The sequence below is a fragment of the Lissotriton helveticus genome, chromosome 6 (assembly GCF_964261635.1).
Source record: "Lissotriton helveticus chromosome 6, aLisHel1.1, whole genome shotgun sequence".
Lineage (NCBI taxonomy): Eukaryota > Metazoa > Chordata > Amphibia > Caudata > Salamandridae > Lissotriton > Lissotriton helveticus.
Window position 1 is genome coordinate 2,037,336,138 of NC_136067.1, and position 21,622 is coordinate 2,037,357,759.

Genomic DNA, 21,622 nt, shown 5'->3' on the forward strand with positions numbered 1-21,622 from the left:
AGGGTTTTGTGTATTGTAGGTAGGCAGGGCTTTAGAGGAAGGTGACTGCAAGTGGCCCCCCGGTGCTCACTGTGCATAGGCCGGCTGAAACCAGTTCCAGGGGCACTCCAGCCCCTGGCCTGGGGAAAGCCCGCCAAGGAAGTGGGTGTAACCACCCCCCTCCTGGTCCCACCCATAGGGCAGGACCTAGTCGCGTGCCAGCCCCTTTTACAGGATAAAGGTAGGAACTGGCCCCCTTCCAAATCAGATCATCTTTGAATCCTGAAACTACTTTCTGCGAAAGGAACTCAAGACTTCTTCCTAAGATTTCTCCCTTGTGACTAAGGAGTAGTCACCCTGCATCCGCAGGCACCATCTAAGAACACTGCGGTCTGCTGCAAGTCCTTCCTCCGGAATCCGACTGCCCAGCTCGACGAGAACCGGCTTCCCTGGCACCTCTGACCTCTACCCACCTCTACAGCCCAGCTGAGAACCGTGGGTGCGACGAGACCTCAAGGGACCGGCCATCTGCAAGACTGCACGACTTCTTTCCAGCAAGCCCGCCGAGTGAATTCCTGGTGAGTGCTTTGGGGTCCGAGAAGCCCCCCACCCTGAGCAGCTCCAGCACCGAAGAGCAGCCCCCCAGCATCTCCACGATCTGCGTGGGGCCCTTCTGCTTTTTACTGCTCACCGCGTTGTTTGGCTACTAGCCCGCTGGCTTGTGGCCTTCCTGACGACGCCCGACGACATTTCTGCTGCTGGTCTGGTTGCTCCAGACTGGCCCTTGCTTCCCTCCATCGGAGAAGTACCCTGGACCCTCCTGGTCCACTCAAGACGCCATTTTAGGTCCACCGCGTGGGCCTTGCATTTGCCAAGACTTGTTGCCCAATCCTGGGTCCAGCGACGTCGACAGCAAGAACCTTCGTGGGACAGCTCGCACCTCCATCCTGGTCGCCGACAACGCCTCCTGGTCCGAGAGACTGCAGAGCCCAGCAGCGCCCACTCACCTGACTGCGGTGACTTCGCCCGGTGCCATCCTGGTGCCCACTTAATCACTGGCTAGTGATTCAAGAACTTGGTCCCCTCTGCTTTCAGGTTTTCTTCTTCCTTGATCCAGGCTTGGATCCATCGAACTTTTCTTCACTGGTCGCCTGCCAGCAACTTCTTCCTTCCAGGCTCCTGGTCCGGCAACGAGATCCCCGACGTCTTTTCAGACCTATGCAGCTGCAGCCCCTGGGCTAGGTAACTTCGGCACTCCGGTGTCCCAGCATAGCCTCACTATCCTAGGGTCAGGATCCACTGTCGTTTTCTTCCTACCAGGTCGGGTTCGCCCGTGAACACTAACTTTGCCTTTACTAGCCTCCATAGACTTTGTCCCGCATCCCGCGTGAGAGTGCACACTCTGCACCCGAGTCCCCTAGGTCTCCTAGAAGTAATCTAACGATTCCCTAGTCAAGTCCTAGCGATTCCAAAGCCTATTAGTACTGTACTTACCTGCTAGTAATTTCGCATTCCACCTTTAGAATATATGGTTTTTCGTGCCCCTCGGGCATTTGTGTATAACGTGCTAACTTAAGTATTTTCGTAAGAGTTTTGTTGTGTGCCTAGCACCCTGTCCTCATAAAGAGTACAGGGTTGTTGTGATTCTAATAAATACACTGTTTATTTTCATAACACTTGTGTGGTGTCCTTTCACTGGGTGTTCAAGGGGTAATGTGATGGTAAAACAGCTGGCTTAACACGCCCTCTAGAGTCTTAGCCTTAGACTGCTCGTATCCATGCTACTAGGATAGCTGGTCTATAAGGTTGACTTACAACCAATCATCAATAAGGGTTGTTTGGACTGATATATAGTGATCACTAGAATAGTGAACACTGCACATCAGGCCAACTTCTCACACCCAGCGTCACAAAACGAACGCTTCTGCCACAGACACAAGTCTGACCTGCTACTGGGAGTCCTTCCAGCGAGGGAGGCCTGGACAATAGGTTTCCTGCCTGGAGAGGTGCGAGCACCACCCCAGACAGGATTTTGTGTTTTGGGACAGGGAGGGCTGAATAGAATGAGACATGCCTGGGGCACACTAGGTGCTCCATGCATACCCCAGTTCAAACCGGTTGCTGGGGCACTCCAGCCCCAGCTCTGGCGCGAAACTGCACAAAGGAAAGGGGATGTAACCAACCCCTTCCTGGTCCCACCCATAGGAGGGACCTAGTGAGTAACCCAGCCCCCTTTAGTAGTATAAAGATCGGAGCTGACCCAGGAGACTTTAGATTTGATCCTGAACTGAAACTTGAAACGAAACTCTGGACCCTTCGACATTCAACCGACTTGAAGACTGAAGAATCTCCCTTGTGGCCAAGGAGTGACCACCCTGGGAAACCAGGCACCATCCAGCAACTCAACGGCTTGCTTTGCCCCTGTTCCCGCCGGAACTCGAGCGCAGAGCCTGACAAGAACTCGACTCCAGGACTCCTCTGACCCCACTGCACGGCTCCAGCACATCTGAGCTCCGTGGAAGGCATCGGAATCCGTGGAACCAGGCAACTTCGAAAGTCTTCAACTTGCTAACAGCGCAGCTCCTGAGGCATCCTCGAAGCTGTGCACTGGGGACTGAGTCACCCCGACACCGAACTCCACCTGCACCGAAGACCAGCCCTCCACACTCCATGAGATCGGCGTGGGGCCCTTCTGCTCGACGCGTTGTCTGGTTGCTGACCCGTTGGCTAGTAGCCCTCTGACGACGATCCTTGTGAAAATCCATCGCTGGTCTGGTTGCTCCAGACTGGCCCTCGCTTCCCTGAAAAGGTGAAGTACCTCAGACCCTCTTGGTCTGCACCAGAAGCCTTTTGTGTATCCTGCGTGGGTTGCCTTTGCTTAGGCTTGTTGGCTCCAATCTCGAAGTCGACCCCTCCATCTGCGAGAACCTTCGTGGGACAGCTCCTCTCCAGCACCTGGTCGTCCTCAACGCCTCCTGGTCCGCGTGGCTGCAACGACAAGCTTCGCATCCGCACCTGATTGCTCCTCGACGACGTCTGGTTCCTCCCTGGTTCCACCCAGTCACTGGCTAGTGACCTAGACTCTGTCCCCTCTGCTTTCAGGTCCTCTTCATCCTAGATCCACCCTTGGATCCACCCAGACATCTTCCTCCTGGTCGCCTGCAGCATCTTTCTTCAAGGCTCCATTGAGAACGACGACGAAACCCGACAGACTTTGACACCTATGCACCCGCAGCCCGTGGGTGAGGTAACGCGAGTACTTCGGTGCTCCAGTAGGGATTCACTATCCTAGTGTCCAGATTTCCTAGTTGTTTCCTCCTTGCTGGACCGGAAGTGTCCTAAATCTTCATTTACTTACCTACTAAGTTCCCATTGACTTAACATTGAATCCTGCGTGTGTGTAAAGACACTGCACGCGCCGCCTGTGGGCCTCCTACTCCTAACCTAAGGGTCAGATAGTGTAGCCACTAATCCAAAAAATGACCCAGTCCTCAAGGCAACGTAAAGGTAAGTCCTGCTATAAACAGTTCTAGATCGTCCAAAGCGCTCTCTAGTTATATCCCTATTCGTAGAGATTATACCACCGTTTCAGGCTGTTGCCAACGTTAAAAATTAAGCCCATCTCTGATAAACAGAAAACCTTTTAACACAATACAGACATTCATTCAAAGGGACAACATTAAGAAAAAGGTGTGAATAGCTAGATGACACCTCACGGGCGCACCACCAATGGGGCCCCTGGTTGGTACTCACCAGGTTAGCCCTGTTCTCATCATCGGTGTCAAATAGCTTAACGCAAAACGTGTCCAAAACCCTAAGTAAGGAACATAACAGTGAATGGTGCAGTGTACAAACAACATATATGTGACACAAGACTAACCGCATTCAACATATAACATACACTAAACTGCGCAGCAAGCTATTACTCATACTTTATTGATATCTTTTTGTTGCATTGCAGTTCAACAAGCTGCGGGTTGAGTATGAAGCGATAGGTAGTATTCATACTTCACCCTTTTATATTACATGTTGAACATGTAATATAAAAAACATGTTGTTTGTACACTGCACCATTCACTGTTATGTTCCTTACTTTGGGTTTTGGACACGTTTTGCGTTAAGCTATTTGACACCGATGATGAGAACAGGGCTAACCTGGTGAGTACCAACCAGGGGCCCCATTGGTGGTGCGCCCGTGAGGTGTCATCTAGCTATTCACACCTTTTTCTTAATGTTGTCCCTTTGAATGAATGTCTGTATTGTGTTAAAAGGTTTTCTGTTTATCAGAGATGGGCTTAATTTTTAACGTTGGCAACAGCCTGAAACGGTGGTATAATCTCTACGAATAGGGATATAACTAGAGAGCGCTTTGGACGATCTAGAACTGTTTATAGCAGGACTTACCTTTACGTTGCCTTGAGGACTGGGTCATTTTTTGGATTAGTGTCTGATTGAGTGGAGGGCGATCCAGTCTTCTTTACCCCTCTTGACTCCCAGTAGTTGAATATAGTCAGATAGTGTAGCCCCAGCAATTCTCTAGGCCCTAGGCCTTCTCCTTTCCCAAGTCATGGTTCTTATACCACTTACTTAGTATATGGTTTTACGCGCCCCTAGGGCCTAACTGTAAATTGTGCTATTTAAAGTATTTCTAAGTGTAACTTGTTATGTGCTTTTGCCTCTGACCTCATAAAGAGTTCAGAGGAGTGTTAGTGAATAAATACATATATATATTATATATATCCTGTGTGGTGTCCTTTCATTTGGTATTCAAGAGGTTACATATGGTAAAACAGCTGGCTTTACACGCCCTCAAGAGTCTTTTAGCCTAAGACTGTTTTGTCCACGCTACCACTAGTATAGCTGGTCTATAAGGTTGACTTACAACCATCACCATAAGGGTTATTTGGACTGGTGCAAGGTGCTCACTAGAATAGTGAACATCATATACCAGGCCAACTTCTCACAAGCATCGATCCTCCGAACAGGCTGCCTCTTCAGGAAGATCTTCTGTTGCATCAGCAGTGTAGGGTCCTCCACCCTAACCTGTCAACTCTCTGCCTTCTTGTGTGGAGATTTAGCAGAGGCAGTTAATAGCTTTTGACCTACCTCCCAAAGTCTGTAATGTTATTCTGGCAGCCAGGCGCCCCTCCACCAAGACGGTATATGCCTGCCGTTGGAAAAAGTAGAGAAAAGTCTATTGACCCTCTTTCTGACTCCCTTTGTGTCATTTTACTTTTTATTTTGACTCTTGCCCAGCCGGGCTCTGCTCTGGCCACTTTGAAAGGGTATCTGTCTGCCTTATCTGACTTCTTGCAGCTGCCTGACCAACCCTCCTTATTTAAATCACCCATTGTATATAGGTTCCTAAAAGGTATTGTACATATCTTTCCACCTTCTCCCTTCATTATACCTCACTGGGACCAAATTTGGTACTTACATGTCTCATGTGTGCTACCTTTGAGCCTCTTCATAACTGTCCCCTCTGGCTGCTCACCATCAAAACTCCCTTTCTCGTGGCAATAACATCTGCCCAGAGGGTGAGTGAGCTGCACGCTTTATCATTGTGTTTCCAGACAAACTGGTACTTTGCACTAGGGCCTCTTTCTTACAGAAAGTGGTAAAACCATTCCATGTCGTTCAGTCATTCAACTTGCACACTTTGTACGCACCTCCTCATCCCTCAAAAGACAAGGAGCGACTCCACTGTCTGGACCCAAAAAGAGCATTGTCATTCTACCTTGACCACACACAAGAGTTCTGGGCGGACCAGCATCATCTCTTCATGGGGTATGTTGGAGCAAAGAAGGGTCGGGCAGTGCAGAAACAAACTGTTTCGCAATGGGTCGTTCTCTGCTTCAAAATCTGTTACGCAATGGCCAAGAAGCAGCCCCCTGAGGGCTTAAGGGCTCATTATACCAGTGCTAAAGCTGCGACTACTGCTTTGGCACGTGAAATCCCAGTCCTAGACACCTGCCAGGCAGCATCGTTGGGGTCCTTGGACTCGTTCACCAAACACTACTGCCTGGTCAGTTGGGTCCACTGGGGTGGGTGCTTCACCTGTTCGGTCCTGCAGGACTTCCTATTTTAGAATTTGTCCTTAGCCCACCTCCGGGGACAGTATTGCTGTGGTATCTATTCAAAGGTAAGGAATCTGCTGTTAGATGTCTTTATCAGATGAACAAGTTACTTACCTTCGGTAACACATTATCTGGTAGAGGCAATACCTAGCTGCAGATTCCTTACCGACCCACCCATCCTCTCCTTTCTGCGGACAGATTTCTAGGGTTATGGATAATCCCTTTCAGGGCCCTAGTTTGGACACACCAGTGTCCGGGCACTTCATTGCTCTGCTCTTCTGACGTGTGAAGTCCTGAAAAGTAAAAGACGTCTGCACACTGAGGTGGCGCCTATATAGGTGATGCAAACTTCCTTTCCGACAGAGATGATGCCAACGCTGCCACGCAGAGCAGACTGATACCGCATTCTGGTGTGCAAAGGTACTGGTCACTTAGAAATCTTCCAGATCCAGACTGACATCCGAGCGTAATTCAGCGGTAAGGAATCTGCGGCTAGATATTGTCTCTACCAGATAATGCGTTGCTGAAGGTGAGTAACTAGTTACTCCAGTATTGGAACGTTCATAGATTAACATTGCTTGTATCATTCCCCCGTTAAATAAAAAATACCATAGAAATAGGTACAAAAAAGGAATCCGGCCTAGGCCTCCTCTCATTTGTAGCATATCCACCTCTTTTTGTAAAAGAGACCAAATAAAATGAACAGCCAATCAGAAGAGCCTCACCCCATAGAACCTTCCTGAGAGAGCCTCAGAGCCTCAGATTTTCTACCGCACGTTGTGCAAGGGAGTCTCCACTGAGCTCTGCTCAGTTTTTCTTCAACTACTTTTTCACTCCAACTCTTCACAATTTTTTCAACATGTCAGACAAGGAGAAGGCTCTTTTCAAAGCTTGTGCCACCTGCTCCAAAAAGAGACTTTGTGTGGAGGACAAACATAAAGACTGTATTTATTGTTTGTATCCTGACCATAAAGCTACTGTCTGCAAAATCTCTCGGACCTTCTCCACAAAGACCTTGCGGGACGGTGAGGGACATCTTCTCAATTGGCTTCAAAAACTAAAGTCACAGAAAGATCCTGTTTCAAGTGGCAGTGATGGTACTTCATCTGCTGCTTCGTCGAGGAGATCACAAAAAAGGGGTAGGTCTTCACCGTCTACTTCTTCAGACCCCCTTCGAAAGCCTTACAAATGACCTCTGAAAGGTCAGACAGGTGTAGTCCCATCAAATCGCCTCACCGAGGTGGAACGGAGAGGGAAGGACTTACTGTAGATGTGGCACCTGTGAAGAAGACAAGCCATGGGCCTTCTACTCCTTCTCCTCCTTCTGAGAAGGCTAAAACTTCCAAAAGAAACAACATCTTCCCACCTGAGGGGAAAGCGGACAAAAAGCTTGTGCCACCTGCTCCAAAAAGAGACTTTATGTGGAGGACAAACATAAAGACTGTATTTATTGTTTGTATCCTGACCATAAAGCTACTGACTGCAAAATCTGTCTGACCTTTTCCACAAAGACCTTGCGGGACCGTGAGGGACGTCTTCTCTCTTGGCTTCAAAAACTAAAGTTAAGGAAAGATCCTGTTTCAAGTGACAGTGATGATGCTTCATCTGCTGGTTTGTCGAGGAGATCACAAAAAAGGGGTAGATCTTCACCTTCTACTTCTTCAGACCCCCCTTCGAAAGCCTTACCAAAGACCTTTGATAGGTCCGACAGGCTTAGTCCCATCAAATCGCCTCACCGAGATGTAAAGGAGAGGGAAGAACTTGCTGTAGATTTGGCACCTGTGAAGAAGACAAGCCATGGGCCTTCTGCTTCTTCTCCTCCTTCTGAGAAGGCTCAAACTTAAAAAAAAACAGCTTCTGTCCCACCTGAGGGAAAGCAGACAGAAAAGTTAGCTTGTCGATGACTACAACATCAATACCGTCGACGATGACTTCAAAAGCTTTACCGGCGTCTACTTCGGCTCCGTTGACGAGAGTTTCCTCATCTCCATCGGCTCTATCGACGACGGCTTCAACGCCGACGCCACACACAGAGGTACCTTTCATTCTGTCATCGACATCTACTTCGACAACTTCCACGTCGACGAGGATGACGACGGTGATGGTGTCGGTGGCAAACACGTCGACGACCACGTTGACCGCTTCAGCCTGATAATGGCGACGGTCCCGTCGATGGTGGCTCTCTCCTCGTCGACGGTTCAAGCATCGTCGCTGGCCCTCCGCCAACGATACAAAATGTGGCAATTTCTATATGGAGACGTCGTATTACTCCAGAAATTATTTCTCCAAGGAAAGTGACACCCCTGCCTCCTGCTCTCCTTTTGGAAGAGGAGTTTTCTGAGGACGATGATGGTCCTTATGGTGATGCAGGTAGCCCATCTCAGCTTGCATGTTAAATATCAGGACTCGGACTCTGAGGAGTATTACATGGAGCAGCAACAGTATGTGCCACAATCCAGATCTCTGGAACAATATCAACAGGATATGGTCTGTATGCCATATGTATTGTTTTGCACAGCAATGTTTTGGGAGAGAAGAAAACTGGATTGGTGTTTAGGGAGAGTCAGTCAGTTTGAATCTTAACATAATTCATTTTGCTCAACAAGCACAAGGGGCCGTATATTTGCATAATTAATCATGAATTTACGTGATAAAGATTGTTGGTAATGTTACACGGACGACATTTAGGAATGCTGTACTTTCTCAAATTGTCAATTTACAGTTACCCCTGATGAAGGGCTCGTAATAAGCCCGAAATGCATTGGGTTCTTAATAAAGAAAATGCTGCTTTGAACGATTCTCTACATTTTGATCGTATTTATGAAGAGGTCCGGATGGGCACACTTAATTATGGGAAGCATTCAAAATGCAGGACGCTATACATGTGGATGAGAAAAATGACAACTCGAAAGCCTTGAAAAACATTGTGGATTAAATGGGATTCATTACGAGTAAAGCTTAAAATACACTCACGCAGTGCGTCTGAGAGTGGAGCATCCACACCGCTCCCAAAATTATTGTTCTAGCCATAGTGCATTGGGGCAAAGCACGACCCAGTTTCGCACGCAACGTTATAAAGTTTGAAGAAATGGAGTAAACGAAGAGAAATAACGGTGTGCATACCACCTCTTATGATGTTTCAAGTTTATTGCCCTCCCGTTGGTTTTGCACCCTGATTTAAAGAAACATTTCAGTGACGCTTTTATCTAAGACTCCATTTATGGCGATAACAGCCAATTCTTATGAATATTATCTGATATTTTAAACATTTCAGAAAGTCAACACACAGACTGGTTATGTCTTTGTAGCATTTAGAATTTGTGATATTCTTTGCATATGTAATAAGTTGATTTGTGTTTAGTATTTCACTGGCGTTTACAATTTTGGGTTGGAGGAGGGTGCTTTATGGGTGTGGTAGTCTGGAGGCTGATTTGGGGAGTCAGGTGATTCATTATTTCACACGGAGGTGGGCGGAGCATTTTTGGTTTGAAAGTGGGTATAAATAGCCGATTGGTTACACGGGAGAGATTCAGCAGTTTGTGGTGCACGCTAGGCGAGAGCGGTCCCGCAAGCGGCTTGAGCTCCGGCAGTCGGCCCCGCGCCGTTCAAGGTCCCGGTCCCACAGGAGGTTGAGGGACCGGTCGCAGGGTCGGAGCCCTCGTAGCTCCGAGAGTCGGCATCGGTCTTCAGGATCCAGGTCCTCAGGTAAGAGGCATGAGAGGTCGGAAAGGCGTCATCGTTCTTCCGACCCACCTCGATGCTCGCGCGACGCGGCCGGGGGTTCAGGTGACACCACCCACGCGGCTCCGACGGAGTCGCGGGCATCGCAACCTGCCCCATACCTTCCGGTCCCTGGGCACGATGCGATGCCAGAGGAGATCGAGCGGTACCTCATGGCCATGAGGTCTCTCCCTCCTCCGCCGGGCTTCGTGGCGCCTTCGGGCCCAGCGGTCCCGGCTGGAGGGCCTAGCGGGTCGGGTGCTTCGGCTCCGATGCCGTCGGGTGCTTCTGCCCCGGCGCCTTCGTTCCCGGCGCCGCAGGCCCTCACTGGATACGGTTCCGGATCTGGGTCGTAGCCGGTCGACCTCACGACCTCACCGACGCCGGCCCCTAGGGTGTCTCCCCCGGCGCCGCCTACGGGCGACGCCGTCCCCGGTCCTGCCCTTGATCCGGCGCCGGAGCGCCGCCGCTGGGCGCCGCTCTCGACGTCGTATGGAGACTTTTACTTCCACGAACCGGCCCCATCCGTTGAACCTGAATTTCAGGTGATGGGTGACAAGGGAGATTGGGAGGGGTCTATGGACCCTCTGGCACAGGAGTGCCAGTCTCAACAGGACTGGACATATGAGCTTGGGGATGCCAGTGGACTGGTAACTTCGCCAGACACTGGTTTTGTCTCCCCTCCAACCGTGGCTACGGAGGAGGGGGCTGCCTACAGTGTAGTGTTGACGCGGGCAGCCAAGGCATTGGCCCTTGAGCTCCCCGTCGCGGCCGTGAGGACTAACCTCTTCACTGAGGTCCTTAAACCGCAGGCAAGCTCGGCTGAGCCTCTGCTGCCGTTTAATGAGGCCTTGTGTGATGTTCTTTTGGGCACTTGGTCAAAGCCCGCTACAGGTCAGCCTGTAGATAGGAACGTGGCCAGACGCTACCGCCCGGCTCCGGACGACCCTTGCTTCTTGTCCACCTGCCCCACCCCACCCCCGAGAGCCTGGTTATCCAGGCCTCTACTTCCCAGACCGCATTCCCAACGGCTCCGCCCGATCGGGAATCCAAGAGGTACGAGCAATTCGGTAAGAAGGTGTTCTCGTCCCTGAGTTTGGGACTGCGGTCAGTCAATACCGCATGCCTCTTGGGCCGCTGCACCCACACTCTGTGGGACACGGTCGCGGACGTGCTGCCACAATGTCCGGAGGAGGCCCGGACTAAACTCGCCCAAGCCCTTGCGGAGGGTCGAGATGCAGCACGCTATTCCATCCGGTGTGGGCTGGATACCACGGACTCACTGGGCAGAGCGATGGCAACGACTGTGGCGGTTCGACGCCACGCCTGGTTGAGGACCGCCACCTTTTCGGCTGATGTCCAGGCCACCCTTCTGGACATGCCGTTTGATGGCCGTCGCCTCTTTGTATGTATAGTATGTATGTATGTATGTATGTATAGTATGTATAGGCATTTATATAGCGCACTACTTACCCGTAGGGTCTCAAGGCGCTTTGACCGCTGCGAAACCCTTCCTGGCTTCCCTGAGAGATGGTCCCTTAATGGGTATCTCCAGGGTGAGACCAGGCATCCCCGGCGGTCTGGTGGGGCCGTTAGTGAAGATGAGGCAAGCTAATGCCTAGAGTTGCCGAGTGTGAACGCTGATCAGAGTGGGCACCGAGGCGAGAGAATTATCGAGTCCGCTGACCCTGGTCCAGAAACCTGCCGCGCCGGGAATCGAACCCTGGTCCCGGGCTGACTTCTGCTCTCAGGTCTGCCGCCTCTAACCAGTGAGCCACACTACTTCACTTTGGCGACAAGGCCGGCCTTGCGCTTGAGCGTTTTAAGGACTCCAGGGCTACGGCCAAGTCCTTGGGCCTCTCGGCCCCACGCCAGCAAACCTTGTGCCTTTCGCTCCTTTCGTGGCCAAGGAAGGGGCGCTCCCACACGTGCTGCCAGGCACGCACCGCAGGCTACTACACAGCGGGGTGGCGGCCGTGGAAACCGCCGTGGCGGCGGTCGGGGACAACGGCGAGGCCAGTTCACACCTTCCCCTGCCGCACCCGCCTCAAAACCCTCCTAGTCCGTGCTTTCAGGCCCATGTGACGCCAGTGGGGGGCAGGGTTCGCCATCACCTCTTCCACTAGAGCACTGTCACGTCGGACATGTGGGTGCTGCAAATCGTCCGAAGGGGCTACTCCCTCCCCTTCGAGGCGACCCCTCCAGCCTCCATGACTTGCAACTTCTGCTAGAGGAAGTTACGGCCCTCTTGGCCAAGGGGGCCATCGAGCGCGTTCCTGGGCCAGAAGTAAGGTGTGGTTGTTACTCCCACTACTTTCTGGTACCCAAGAAGGGCAAAGGGGGCCTACAACCTATCTTAGACCTAGGGAACGTCAACGGCCTCCTCCGGAAGGAGAAGTTCAACATGCTGACTTTGGCTCAGGTCTTAGCTGCCATAGACCCAGGAGACTGGATGGTAGCGTTGGATTTGTAGGACGCCTATTTCCACATCCCCGTCCTGCTGGCCCACCGGCGTTACCTGCGGTTCACGGTAGACCACGAGCACTTTCAGTTTACTGTGCTCCCCTTTTGCCTTACCAGCGCCCCACGGGTGTTCACGAAAGTGATGGCGGTGGTCGCAGTTCATCTGCGCAGGTTAGGGGTTTCAGTCTTCCCCTACCTCGACGACTGGTTGTTGAAGGCGGGCTCGCCCCAGACAGTCGTCAGCCACCTCCAGACTACGGCCGACCTCCTGCACCTGCTGGGGTTCTCCATCAATGTGCCGAAGTCACACCTGTGTCCCTCTCAGAAGCTCCTCTTCATCTGAGCGGTTCTAGACTCGGCGCAGTTTCGGGTTTATCCTCCCGAACAGCGGGTTCGGGATATTCAGGCTCTGATTCCGATCTTTCAGCCTTTATCCCGAGTCTCGGTCAGGTTGACGCTGCGGCTTCTGGGGCTGATGGCCTCCTGCATCCTTCTGGTGCATCACGCCCGGTGGCGGATGCGGGCTTTGCAGTGGGACCTGAAGTTTCAGTGGGCCCAGCATCAGGGCAACTTGTCCGACCATGTCTTGATCTCGGAGGGCACTGCAAGACAGTTGCAGTGGTGGCTCACGGACCACGATTGGGTCAGCGGCAGATCCCTCTCCTTACCCCAACCGGAGCACATAGTTGTGACGGACCCTCCTGGGCTGGGGGGCCACATGGGAGAGGCGGAGATCAGAGGCCTCTGGTCTCCGGCGGAGTCCCAGCTCCACATCAACCTTCTTGAGCTGCGGGCGATCCGACTTGCACTGAAGGCATTCCTCCTCTATCCGGGGGAGTGTAGTGCAGGTGTTCACGGACAACACCACCGCCATGTGGTACTGCAACAAACAGGGCGGGGTGGGGTCGTGGACCCTCTGCCTGGAGGCTCTGCGCCTCTGGCAGTGGCTGGAACGTCAGAGCGTGACTCTGACGGTTCAACACCTGGCAGGTTCTCTGAATGCCAGGGCGGACGAACTCAGCCGTCAGTGCATGATGGATCACGAATGGCGTCTGAGCTCGGACGTGGCGCAAGGCCTCTTTCAGCAGTGGGAAGAGACTTGGTTAGATCTATTCGCCACAGAAGAGAACGCGCAATGTCATCAGTTCTGCGCTTTGGAATTTCCAAGGCGGCACTCACTCGGAGAAGCTTTTCGATGCGAGTGGAGTTGCGGTCTATTGTACGCCTTTCCGCCTATACCACTTCTGCCCAGAGTGCTGAAGAAGATCAGGCGCAACCGGGCCCAGGTTATCCTTGTGGCTCCGAACTGGGCACGAAGATTTTGGTATCCAGAGCTACTCAGCATGTCTGTCGATCCCCCGATTCGTCTGCTCTTCAGGAGGACCTTCTGTCTCAGCAGCAGGGGACGGTCCTCCACCCGAACCTGTCCAGTCTCCACCTCCAAGCTTGGAAATTGAGCGGCGACAGTTGAGGCCATTTGACTTGCCTCCTGAAGTCTGTAATGTCATTCTGGCAGCCAGGCGTCCCTCCACAAAGTCGGTATACGCCTGCAGGTGGAACAGATTTGTGGCATGGTGCACAGCAAAGGCTATGGATCCACTCTCTGCCCCCCTTTCTGAGGTTCTCCTCTTCCTTCTTTCTCTGGCCCAGCAGGGCTCTGCTCTGGGCACTATCAAGGGCTACCTTTCTGCCCTTTCCGCCTTCTTAAGGCTACCTGATCAGCCATCTTTGTTCAAGTCCCCTATTGTAAATAGGTTTTTGAAGGGCATCACACACATGTTCCCTCCTGTTCCTTTCGTGATGCCTCAGTGGGACTTGAACCTTGTACTTACTTATCTGATGTGCGCTCCCTTTGAGCCACTTCATAACTGTCCTATCCGGCTTCTTACTCTGAAGACTGCTTTCCTGGTTGCCAACACCTCTGCCAGGAGAGTGAGTGAGCTCCAGGCTCTTTCTTCCAAACCTCCTTTCCTTTCTGTCCATCCTGACGAGGTTGTGTTGCGGAAAAGGCCCTCTTTCCTGCCCAAGGTAGTCACAGCCTTCCACATCGAGCAGTCCATCACCTTGCCCACCTTCTTTCCGCCTCCGCTTCCCTCGAAAGAGGAAGAGAGGCTCCACCGTCTGGACCCAAAACATGCGCTCTCTTACTATCTGGATCGCACACGCCCGTTCCGGGTGGATGACCAACTCTTTGTTGGTTACGTGGGCGCTAAGAAAGGACGGGCGGTGCACAAGCGGACCATCTCTCGGTGGATCGTATTGTGCATCCAGGCGTGTTACTCCTTGGCTAAAAAGGAACCTCCTGTTGGGCTGAGGGCCCACTCCACTCGAGCCATGGCGACTACTACTGCCCTGGGCTGAGGAGTCCCCTTGCAGGACATTTGTCAGGCAGCTACGTGGGCCTCGCTGCACACGTTCGCGAGACACTACTGCCTGGACAGTCAAGTCCGGAGGGAAGGCTTCTTAGGCCGTTCCGTCCTCCAGGACTTTCTGGAGTGATTATTGGTTCGCAGACCCACCAACGGGGTTGGTATTGCTGGGGTATCTATTCTAAGGTAAGGAGTCTATCACTAACGTGTCTCTTTCAGATGCACAAGTTACTACTTGTGTAACGATATATCTGTAAGAGACATTAGTTAGTGATAGATTCCTTACAGACCCCCCCTTCCTCCCCGTTCTGCGAACCGATATCTAGGGTTAAGGTCATCCCCTTTTAGGGCCCTAGTTTCATGGCACCAGTGTTGGTTCTATCATGGCTCTGCGTATCTGGCGCGGAAAAGCTGTGTATAAGAACTGACGTCCGCGCGCGAGGGCGGCGTCTAAGTACTCCGGCGACGTCATTTCTGCGCTAACGACGATGGACAAGGAGCCGCGGACGATGCCTACCGACGCGCAGGGGTATTGCTACGCAAACGTTTCCGGATCCAGTCTGACGCCTGGGGATATTCTAAGGTAAGGAATCTATCACTAACTAATGTCTCTTACAGATATATCGTTACACAAGTAGTAACTTGTGCAATAGGGAGCATGGCAGAATGGGGAGAATGCGATTTGTTAGATGGGGATGAGGTGGTCACACGAAGTGTACAAAGGGAGCGGTTTAATACCAGGGGGGTTTGTGGTAATAAATATGTATTGTTTAACATAGCAATGGTTGGGGTGAGAAGAAAACTGGATTACTGTTTAGGGAGAGTCAATCAGTTTGAATCTTAACATAATTGATTTTGTGCAACAAGCACAAGGGGACATATTTGCACAATTAATCATGAATTTATGTGATAAAGATTGTTGGTAATGTTACGCAGATGACATTTAGTAATGGTGTACTTTCTCAAATTGTCAATTTACAGTTATCCCTGAGGAAGGGCTCGTAATTAGCCCGAAATGCATTGGGTTCCTAATAAAGAAATTGCTGCTTTTAACGATTCTCTACATTTTGATCGTATTTATGAAGAGGTCCGGATGGGCACACTTAAATATGGGAAGCATTCAAAATGGAGGACGCTATACATGTGGATGAGAAAAATGACAACTCGAAAGCCTTGAAAAACATTGTGGATTTAATGGGATTAATCACGAGGAAAGTTAAAAAGTTTAATTATGAGTAGGATACAAAAAACACTCACGCTGTGCGCCTGGGAGTGGAGAATCCACACCACTCCCCACAGTATTGTTCTAACCATAGTGCATTGGGGCAAGGCTAAGCCCAGTTTCGCAAGCAACGTTAGAAAGTTTGAAGAAATGGAGTAAACGAAAAGAAATAACGGTGTGCATACCATCTCTTATGATGATCTGTATGCCATCTTCCCTTATTACAGACCTGCTGTTCATGCTTTCGGATTACAGGAAGAGGTTTCCATTACAGTCCTCTGGCCAAGACACAGTGCAAGTGCCTCCAACTCCACTTGCTCGTCTGGTTACACCTCAGCCTCCTCAAATTCCAATACCGGAGTTACCAGAACCACAGTAGAATGTGGTTACAGTCCAGGTTGACACATCCGATGATGACCAAATGACAATGACGGTCCCGGACCGGGAATGGGATGAGTACATCATTCCAGACCCTGCTTCTCCCGTTCCAGAACCAGCAGATTCTCCTCCAGCTGATATTGGGTTGTTTTCACAATCTAATGGAGAGAGCTTCGAAGGGTTTCGATCTGCCCATTCCATCTGTGCAGTTGGAATGTTTTTTGTATGACTTTAAAGAATCATATAGGACAGTGGTTCCCAAACTTTTTTGACCCATGGTTCCCTTGACCTAACTGGCAGTTGGCCGTGGCTCCCCATTTTTTTTACCGGTGGGTGGGGGAGGGGGGGGGATTTAAGCCCGACCTCAGGAGTACTTCCTGCTGTCTTCCTTAAATTAATTGGGATGCAATGAAGGTATTGTGCTCTAGCCAATAAAATACAGGCACATCTTAAACTGAAAAAAAGCCAACAAACTAGGTGTGTACAGTAGGGTTGAGTATGGTTAAACAAACATTAATTTACAGATAAAACATGGAAACCTCTTTAGAGAAGTATTGAAAATTGGGAATTTATGAAGTGCCACATGTTTTACAGAGCTTGAATATTAACTGAGGAGAATTTACAATTTCTTCAGTCTATGTGGCTGCCATTGTTTGCATTTTCAAACCATTTCCAACTGATGTTATTGGAAGTTAAAGGCTGGGGCTGGTGATTCCATTCAACAATCCTTTGGAAAAAATGTGGTCTAGTGGTAGTGTTGCAAACCAGGAATGCAGAAATGTAGGTTTGTACTCCTGCTCCCTCGCTTCAATAAATTCTGTATTATTTGGTACTTCCTTTTACGACCAGGTTCATAGGTCACTGATTAGTCAAACAGGTGGTCATATCCAGGCAATTCTGATTTCCTTCGATGCTAGGCAATAACATTATTTATTCATTTTAAACTGCTGTGATGCCCCTGATACAAGGGTTTTCATTTGGAAATTCGACTGGAAAACCGCAGCCACAACGCAGGTGCTTACAAGGACAAATAATGGATCAAAAACGTACTCATAAGTAAGAGGCAGCCACATGCCGCCCCTTGCTTTGGCTGGTGATTAAAGACAGTCATTTTACACGTATATTTGCTCCCATGGAGGACACTGGGATACTGCCACAGGTTTATTAAGCAGCGCACGAACACCCTCTCTCCCAATCATTAAATAATTCCACCATTTACGAATCCAAAATATGTGTTCAATATTATGCTTTTTTGCCTGATAATGGACTTGCTACAAAGTTGCACATGAATTTGAAACAGCCGTCATAACAGGAACGTTTGTGAATGTGATTTGACAGTTGAATAGTTTTGCCCTTTTTGCGTGTGTTGGTCGGCTGGAATGTATTTATTATTATTTTTTGCTGCAGATTTATATAGCGCGAACTCGACCAGAAGAGCACCAGTTACATTATGGCAGCTTATGAAAAGTCACCTCAGTTTCATAGAGGTCGGGTAGCAAATAAACGAAGGGGGGAAAATCTCATCTGTGCGTTAAATACGTATATCTTTCAAGATAATATCCCCGAAGGGCACGAGTCATGCAACAAAAATCGCAACCCAATTTCTTTTCACATTTGCTTAAACAAGGGAATGGATGGAGCATTTCTCAGCCCTTACTTACTGATATCCTGATGAAGAGGGTCCCACGAGGCACGGCACAGCGCAGCGGTCACCAACAACGATCCTCAAACGCTCGGAGCTGAGTATACCGGAAATGCTGAGAGTACGCATTTTAAAGCACATACAACGCGTGCGTACGTATGCGTATGGCGGCAGTGGGCTATTGGGCCAAACCATTTCAAAGGTGGCACTTTAAACTCCCACCCCCCGCATGTTGCAGCCGCGGCTGAAATTTCCATGACCCATATCCTGCGCTGCGGCGCCCCTGGCTTCGCATCACGGCGCACCGGGGTGCCGCGGCGCACACTTTGGGAACCACTGTTATAGGAAGTCAGTTCCCTCTATCCTGGGCCATGTCTGGGATGAGGGGCTAGAAGTAATGAAGTCGCCGGCTGTAGGAGAGTAGGGTCTGCAATCCTATGATCACCCAGATTTTTGCTTTTTGCTGCACTGGTTTACGACTTTCCCTGGCTGTGGGCCTGCTAATCAGACCCACAGCCTAGCTGTTCTCTCTATCCAAATTGTACCCAGGTACTGAATTGGCACTGGGCCCTCTCCAAGTCCCTGTACCCAGGGCTGAGGTGTACCCAGAAGTCTCCCAGGGGCTGAAGCATGTATTATGCCACCCCTGGATTGACTAACTAAGACTGACACAACTGGCTGCACGACAGCTGGGGCAAGGTGGTGTACTCACCCTTTGCTTTAGATATAGTATACCTATATCTAACCCTAAAATGGACACACAGATCTCCTATCAGTCACTCCTATGGCAGGCCTTAACAATCCTGAAGGCAGAGTGCTTGGAATCGTGTGAGATGGTGCTCTGGCATGAGCTGAGCCTGTCTGCGGCTTTCGGGATCTATCCCTTAGCCGTTTCCATGATATCGCATACCATATACTCTTAAGTGCATTATAATCCTCGCGGTTATGTGCCAACTCTGGTATCGCTTTATCAAAACATGTCGAGTAAGGTGTCATACGACTTGGAATACTAACCCCTCGCCAATTCTGGCGACGGGGTTAGCATTCCACCCTTCTAGAGGGACACGACATGCCTGTAACCTATAACCCGGTTAAACGTCAGACAGAGCCTTAGCATCCACAAAATGGATGCTGCCACCGAGACACAAGTCTGCCCTCCTGCTGCTGGGAGTCCTCCCAGAGCAGGAGATAAGGACAAAGGGTTTCCTGCCAGGGGCGGTGCCAGCACCGTCCCAGACAGGGTTTTGTGTATTGTAGGTAGGCAGGGCTTTAGAGGAAGGTGACTGCAAGTAGCACCCCGGTGCTCACTATGCATAGGTGTAGGAGAGTAGGGTCTGCAATCCTATGATCACCCAGATTTTTTGCTTTTTGCTGCACTGGTTTACGACTTTCCCTGGCTGTGGGCCTGCTAATCAGACCCACAGCCTAGCTGTTCTCTCTATCCAAATTGTACCCAGGTACTGAATTGGCACTGGGCCCTCTCCAAGTCCCTGTACCCAGGGCTGAGGTGCACCCAGAAGTCTCCCAGGGGCTGAAGCATGTATTATGCCACCCCTGGATTGACTAACTAAAACTGACACAACTGGCTGCACGACAGCTGGGGCAAGGTGGTGTACTCACCCTTTGCTTTAGATATAGTATACCTATATCTAACCCTAAAATGGACACACAGATCTCCTATCAGTCACTCCTATGGCAGGCCTTAACAATCCTGAAGGCAGAGTGCTTGGAATCGTGTGAGATGGTGCTCTGGCATGAGCTGAGCCTGTCTGCGGCTTTCGGGATCTATCCCTTAACCGTTTCCATGATATCGCATACCATATACTCTTAAGTGCATTATAATCCTCGCGGTTATGTGCCAACTCTGGTATCGCTTTATCAAAACATGTCGAGTAAGGTGTCATACGACTTGGAATACTAACCCCTCGCCAATTCTGGCGACGGGGTTAGCATTCCACCCTTCTAGAGGGACACGACATGCCTGTAACCTATAACCCGGTTAAACGTCAGACAGAGCCTTAGCATCCACAAAATGGATGCTGCCACCGAGACACAAGTCTGCCCTCCTGCTGCTGGGAGTCCTCCCAGAGCAGGAGATAAGGACAAAGGGTTTCCTGCCAGGGGCGGTGCCAGCACCGTCCCAGACAGGGTTTTGTGTATTGTAGGTAGGCAGGGCTTTAGAGGAAGGTGACTGCAAGTAGCACCCCGGTGCTCACTATGCATAGGCCGGCTTGAACCAGTTCCAGGGTCATTCCAGACCCTGTGCTGGGGAAAAGCCCGCCAAGGAAGTGGGTGTAACCACCCCCCTCCTAGTCCCACCCATAGGGCAGGACTTAGTCGCGTGCCAGCCCCCTTTTACAGGATAAAGGTAGAGACTGGCCCCCTTCCAAATCAGATCATCTTTGAATCCTGAAACTACTTTCTGCGAAAGGAACTCAAGACTTCTTCCTAAGATTTCTCCCTTGTGACTAAGGAGTAGTCACCCTGCATCCGCAGGCACCATCCAAGAACACTGCGGTCTGCTGTAAGTCCTTCCTCCGGAATCCGACTGCCCAGCTCGACGAGAACCGGCTTCCCTGGCACCTCTGACCTCTACCCACCTCTACAGCCCAGCTGAGAACCGTGGGTGCGACGAGACCTCAAGGGACCGGCCATCTGCAAGACTGCACGACTTCTTTCCAGCAAGCCCGCCGAGTATTCCACTGGTGAGTGCTTTGGGGTCCGAGAAGCCCCGACTCTGAGCAGCTCCAGCTCCGAAGTGCAGCCCCCCAGCATCTCCACGATCTGCGTGGGGCCCTTCTGCTTTCCGCTGCTCACCGCGTTGTTTGGCTACTAGCCCGTTGGCTTGTGGCCTTCCTGACGACGCCCGACGACATTTCTGCTGCTGGTCTGGTTGCTCCAGACTGGCCCTTGCTCCCTTCCCGAAGAGGAGCACCCTGGACCCTCCTGGTCCACTCAAGACGCCATTTTGAGTCCACCGCGTGGGCTTGAATTAGCCAAGGCTTGTTGCCCACTCCTGGGTAACTTCGACGCCGACGACTTCAACCTTCGTGGGACAGCTCGCACCTCCATCCTGGTCGCCGACAACGCCTCCTGGTCCGAGAGACTGCAGAGCCCAGCAGTGCCCACTCACCTGACTGCGGTGACTTCGCCCGGTGCCATCCTGGTGCCCACTTAATCACTCGCTAGTGATTCAAGAACTTGGTCCCCTCTGCTTTCAGGTTTTCTTCTTCCTTGATCCAGGCTTGGATCCATCGAACTTTCCTTCACTGGTCGCCTGCCAGCAACTTCTTCCTTCCAGGCTCCTGGTCCGGCAACGAGATCCCCGACGTCTTTTCAGACCTATGCAGCTGCAGCCCCTGGGCTAGGTAACTTCGGCACTCCGGTGTCCCAGCATAGCCTCACTATCCAAGGGTCAGGATCCACTGTCGTTTTCTCCCTACCAGGTCGGGTTCGCCCGTGAACACTAACTTTGTGAATTCTAGCTTCCATAGACTTTGTCCCGCATCCCGCGTGAGAGTGCACACTCTGCACCCGAGTCCCCTGGGCCTCCTAGTAGTAATCTAACGATTCCCTAGTCCAGTCCTAGCGATTCCAAAGCCTATTAGAACTGTTACTTACCTGCTAGTAATTCGCATTCCACTTTTAGCGTATATGGTTTTTCGTGCCCCTCGGGCATTTGTGTAACGTGCTAACTTAAAAGTATTTTCGTAAGAGTTTTGTTGTGTGCTTAGCACCCTGTCCTCATAAAGAGTACAGGGTTGTTGTGATT

At 50.9% G+C, this 21,622-nt stretch overlaps 1 protein-coding gene across 8 annotated transcripts in view; it reads left to right on the top strand.

Moving 5' to 3' along the window:
- Nucleotides 1–21,622, top strand: part of DNMT3A (DNA methyltransferase 3 alpha) — a 2,120,215-nt gene that overhangs the window by 1,676,782 nt on the left and 421,811 nt on the right. The window lies entirely within an intron of this gene.